Source organism: Ahaetulla prasina, chromosome 3 (assembly GCF_028640845.1).
Source record: "Ahaetulla prasina isolate Xishuangbanna chromosome 3, ASM2864084v1, whole genome shotgun sequence".
In the NCBI taxonomy this organism is placed as follows: Eukaryota; Metazoa; Chordata; class Lepidosauria; order Squamata; family Colubridae; genus Ahaetulla; species Ahaetulla prasina.
The window spans coordinates 31,059,278-31,065,038 of NC_080541.1; positions in this window are offsets into that span (position 1 = coordinate 31,059,278).

Here is a 5,761-nt window from a genome sequence, read left to right on the forward strand (position 1 = left end):
CATGTATGTTTCTATTTATGATACAATTTAAAATCAAGAAAATTCAAGAAAGCAAGTAATAAAATCTAGTTCTTCGTGGTCACTTTTTTGCACAGATCCATTACAGATTTCTCATCTCCAAACATCAAATTACAGTAATGATAGTTGATTATTAAGATTCATTTTAAGAAAACATAAAATTAAATATTAATATAGCCAGTTTTATTCAGAAGGAATGCATAGTGATTTCTGAAAAATATGAATTTAAGTATTTGGTCCATGTTATAAGCAAAACAAGACATAAAACAAAGATACCAGCAAATTCTAGGACTGCAGATGATTTTTCCAATGAACATGTTTTGGGTATTTACAATATATTTGAAAGAATTGGCTAAAAGGAGTATTGTTTTTGTATTTTGTTTACATTTTGGAGATTTAGCCAGTCTTCAAGCATAAGGCAAATATTAGCCAAGGGTAGGAAGTAGGAAGGGTAGGATGCATCTACAGTTTGCTAAGGAACTTAGTGACATAGTTACTAAGCTGGTGATTGTAGCTGGTAAAGTTTTCTATTGCATCAGTTGTAGAGACAATTGCTTTCATTTGGCAGCAAGGCAAGCGCAAACATTTAGAGCAGGTTTCTTAAGTTGACATCACTAGATACCACAAATCAGTTGGAGAACAAAGAAGGTGGAAGTCAAAAATCAAATATTTATATTATCTTTAAGGAAGTTTGTCACTTCTTTTTTGTTTTTCTTTCTAAATATTTATAAACAGTAACATAGTAGAGTTTTTGTTGTAAAGTTCAAAAAAATCAGGCTTTTAGTATTACAAAAACAATTTGTTTTGTACATTGAACATCAATTCTACCATCATAACTCCTCTGTAGAATTTAGAGAGTTTGTCTTTTTTAAAACATATATTTCTGCTTTAAGTTAAAAAAAAGTTTCTCAATTAGGTAATGAAATCAAAAGGCTAAAGCTGAGCCCTGATAGCAAGAGTATTCATGAGTAATCTGGACATGTTAGATTATCCTCTTGATGAAAAGAATCGGGAAAAGAAGGTGAGGGAATGACTCAAGGAAACACCAATTTAAAGCAATTTCTTCATTCTAAAACGAATAGCACACTAAACAATATTTAACAGCTAACTGAAAAGTAAAGTTATTACCTAAACTAGCATATAGCATAGTAAAAGGATATAATTTCAGAAATTGAAAATGTCTTTATCATCCGCTTTTCCAGAGGGAATTACGCCCTTAATCCACATCACATTTTCAAGATACTGTCCCAGCAGGAGGAAGTTTCACAAATTAAATTTAAACAAAAGAAAGACAAAGTATCAGTATTACCTGATTTGTTATCTGACCCACACAACGGTGGGTTTCACATTTTGTTACCACTAGTTCGCTGCGGCACACTTGCTTCACGTGTGTGCATGTCTTCTGTGCATGCGCTTTGCTTGTGCGTGTACCTTCCGTGCATGCGCCCGGCCTCAAAAACATGCCTAAATAGGACGGCATAGAGTCGGGGCAGATGGGCAGGCCCACCCATGATTTCCACTACAGTTTGCCAGAACTGGTCCGAACCAGCTCAATACCACCTCTGGACCCGCACAACTCTAAGAAGGGAAAAGCTAATGACAAACCCTTATAGTTAGTGGCCATAATTCTGTTTGAAACAAAGGTGGGACTTTCAGAACAAGGATCTCCCATAGGTTATAGTTTCCAAGGGGCTTCTTCATTTCTCCTGCAAGAATTCAAGTCCAGCTATGTCTGTGTTAGCAAACCTATGTAACATGTGCTGGAAGCGGCACACAGAACAATCCTGTGAGGAATGCCCAGCCTCGCTGGCTCCTCTTCCGTGTTCCTGTGCACACATATGTGCCGGTCAGCTGGCTGTTGTGTGCATGGGAGTGGTGAAACCCGGAAGAGCGGCATTCCGTTGCGCTTGCACAAGCCGGCACCTGAACTTCTGGGTTTACGTTGCACGCATACACAAAGGCCAGCTGTTCGTTGGGCATGCGTCCGTGTTGGAAACCGGAAGTTCGGGTGCTAGCTCGCTCATGCACAATTGACCGCTGCTCTTCCGGGTATTGGTGCGCCTGCGCACGCGAAGGCCAGCACACAGTGATGTAAAAGATTAGCTATCACTAAGCTATGTAATGCAAACCAATGTCACTATAATTGCATGGCACCTGTTTTACAATCAGTGTACTTGCTGCCAGTAAATGTCCAGATAAAATTCAAATGCTAATTCTGACTTGTAAAGCCTTATATGGTTTGACTGGCTTCCTGTGGTCTTTCGGGTGCGCTTTAAGATTTTGGTTACCACCTTTAAAGCGCTCCATGGCTTAGGGCCCGGGTACTTACGGGACCGCCTGCTGTTACCTCATGCCTCCCACCGACCCGTACGCTCACACAGAGAGGGCCTTCTCAGGGTGCCGTCCGCCAAACAATGTCGGCTGGCGGCCGCCAGGGGCAGGGCCTTCTCTGTTGGAGCTCCTACGCACTGGAACGAACTTCCCCTGGTTTACGCCAAGTGTCTGATCTTCGGACTTTTCACGTGAGCTGAAAACGCACCTATTTATTCAAGCGGGACTGGCTTAAAAGTTTTATTAAATTTTAATTGGGGTTATTTATATTTTAAGGTTTGTTAATTGTTTTAAATTTTCGGCCACCCTATAATATGTCTTGTTTTAATCTTGTTTTTAATGTGTATTTTGTGTATTTTAAATGGCTGTACACCGCCCTGAGTCCTTCGGGAGAAGGGCGGTATAAAAATCGAATAAAATAAAAAATAAATAAATAAAATAAAATGATGCTAAAGTACTTACAAGATCACCTCTGCATAAAGGTGATCTGTCCAATTAATCCAGGGTGAATCTCTCACTATTACCTTTTAATGAACTTGTAGTAAAGTGGATGCAAAGCTTGCTAACAATTGGTTGTGGTCTCCATATTATGGAGATTCACCCTCTTGAGACTAGATTGGCACCTTCGTTGCTGGCCTTCTGGGAGCACATAAAGATGACTTGCTTTAGTTCCATTGGAGATTAAATTGTGACCATCACACTTACTGTTTTATGATTGGTTTTTATTGGCTTTTATATTTCTACATTGAAACTTGCCAGGAAGTATTTCTTGTTGAATCTGGCAAGATACGAACACAAAGAATCAAAATATATAAAGATGATATAGGCATCAGTTACATTAATTGTCACATGAATGACTTGCCACAAATCAAGTTGCTTGTTTAGCTTTTGCTTGGTGTTTAAGCAATTGAATTCTGGTTTTTAAACTATCATTTAATCCTATGTTAAAACTATCTTACCACAATATTTAACCCCAGTTTTGCATTAACAGTCTCAGTGCACTTCTAGTTCTGTTTTACTGCGATAAGAAATCTCAACTAGAAGAAAGTAACTGTCAGTAATGCTAAAATTTAACTACTACTGTATATCTCATCTTCATAGCTATGTTTTTAATCACTCCAATTAAGGTATTAAATGAGTATTTGTTACTATGGCAACCAAGGAATTAAATAGCCCAGTGATATATTAGGCTTTCATTTTTCCATTGAAGTAACAAACAGGTCTATCAGCTGTAATTAAAGGGTGACTTTGCTTCATCCTTCACAGTTTTTATTATGCTGCTTTTCCCTTGGATATTGTTGCCTGGCCTTTTGGCTTTGCAACCCCATTTTTGGATTCCTGAGCAATAACTCAAGCATCTACATTTAATTTTTTGTTTATTGCACCACAATTTCCAAGGAAGTTAGGATACTTGCTGTGGGAAGTGACTTAAATTGAGAAAATAAGCAAGAGCTATTTGGCTATTAAAGGACAAGTTTCCAAAGGAAAGAAAAATGCAGACTATTTTTTAAATTTTACTTGGAAGTGAACTATGATACAATCTTTCCTGGTTAGGTTATACAAAATGTGAGCACATCACATCTTCATCCTTCCCGCTCTGGTTATGAACTTCCTGCTACCTCTTCCTGTATTCCAAACATCTATATGTCATATGAAATTATAGCGATGAGTGTTTTACTTCCAGAATTATCATAACATTAATTCATGTTTCTAGCCTCTAGTCTATTCCCTAAATGAGTGTTTTTCAGTCTTAGCAATTTTAAGATGTGTAGGCTATTGGCTGGGGAATAATGAGAATTGAAGTCCACACATCTTAAAGTCACTGAGGCCGAAAAACACTGCCCTAAATGATAAGATGATGTTCCAAAAATTTCCAAATTTTTGGAAATTGACAAACCTTCAATTGCTTGAATTAAGAAAAGTTGAATCATGCAATTTTAAGCTATATTTGGGGAGGAAGTAGGTGTAATTCATTTAAATAAACCATTTAAAAAGCTGAAGTTAATTCCTGAGGATTTCGTCCATGTTTTCTTCATAACAATAGGAAAGTATTTCCCCCTGCCTTTTATCAGGATTTTTATAATGTCCCAGTCTAGCCTTACCAATTTAAGCTCACTGGAACTTATTCCCTTATAGCAATAGCACTTAGACTTATATACCGCTTTACAGTGCTTTACAGCCCTCTCTAAGCTGTTTACAGAGTCAGCATATTGTCCCCAGCAATCTGGGTCCTCATTTTACCCACCTTGGGAAGATGGAAGGCTGAGTCAAACTTGAGCCTGGTGAGATTTGATCTGCTGAACTGCAGCTAGCAGTCAGCTGAAGTAGCCTGCAGTACTGCACTCTAACCACTGTGCCACCTCGACTATATAGCTAGAAAAATGTATTTTAGATTATTTTAATAACAATCTTCAGATTATATCAATGGATTCATGCCTTGCTAATTCACTGGGTTTATTCATCATAATTGTTTACATTACAGTGTTTAATGAAAAAATCAAAACTAGATGAACTTAAGTCAATAGAATAGTGACTGAATTTTACATGAGATTCTAAACCAAAATCAAATCAATTATGGCTTACCATGTTGCTATTGTATCTATTGTATCTGGATTTAATTTAGTGAATTGTGAAATTAAACTGTTATTTATTCAATACCCTATTGTTAATCTATATTAATATGACACATGGAATATATACATGTTACAAATAAAACAAGTTGAAGAACTAACATGCATAACATGATATTAGCCATTCAAAACATTCCTAATATTACATAGATGCACAGATACATACACACAAACACACATTTGTTATCACATTTAAAAAACCCATTACTTCATGGAAGGTTATTTTTTTTAAAAAGAAAATATTTTTTACCATGTAGTTCAACTAACACGTCTAAATTTTCTTTTGGAATCGGTTGAATAAATTAGTATAATATTTTGGTTGGATTACTGAACTCTCAGCTGTAAGAACATAAAACATATTGTTGAATATGCATGTTTATTGAGGAGAAATTTTGTCTGCATCCAAAGCGGTTTATTCTATAAATACATAATTGATTACAGTGTAATCTTAACAGTGTTTGAAGACTATTACTTTTAATATGTTCTAAATTAGAAATTAAATAGAATTGAGTAGCTTTAATTCATATTGTCAGAAAATATATGCTAGACCACTATATTATAGACTATTATAAAATCTTGAATTTAACCATTCCACAATGGAATTCTTCACTTACGGAAGAAGAGTTTATAGAGATATGCACAGAATCAGTAAATCAGAAACTTGAAACAAAACATTGCACTCTGGAAGATCTGTTTTCATATCTTAGGATGGCTTAGCAGAAACAAAACTAAATATTTGCCTGTAATATACGTAATTGTGGTGAATAAAAACCCCTAACAGT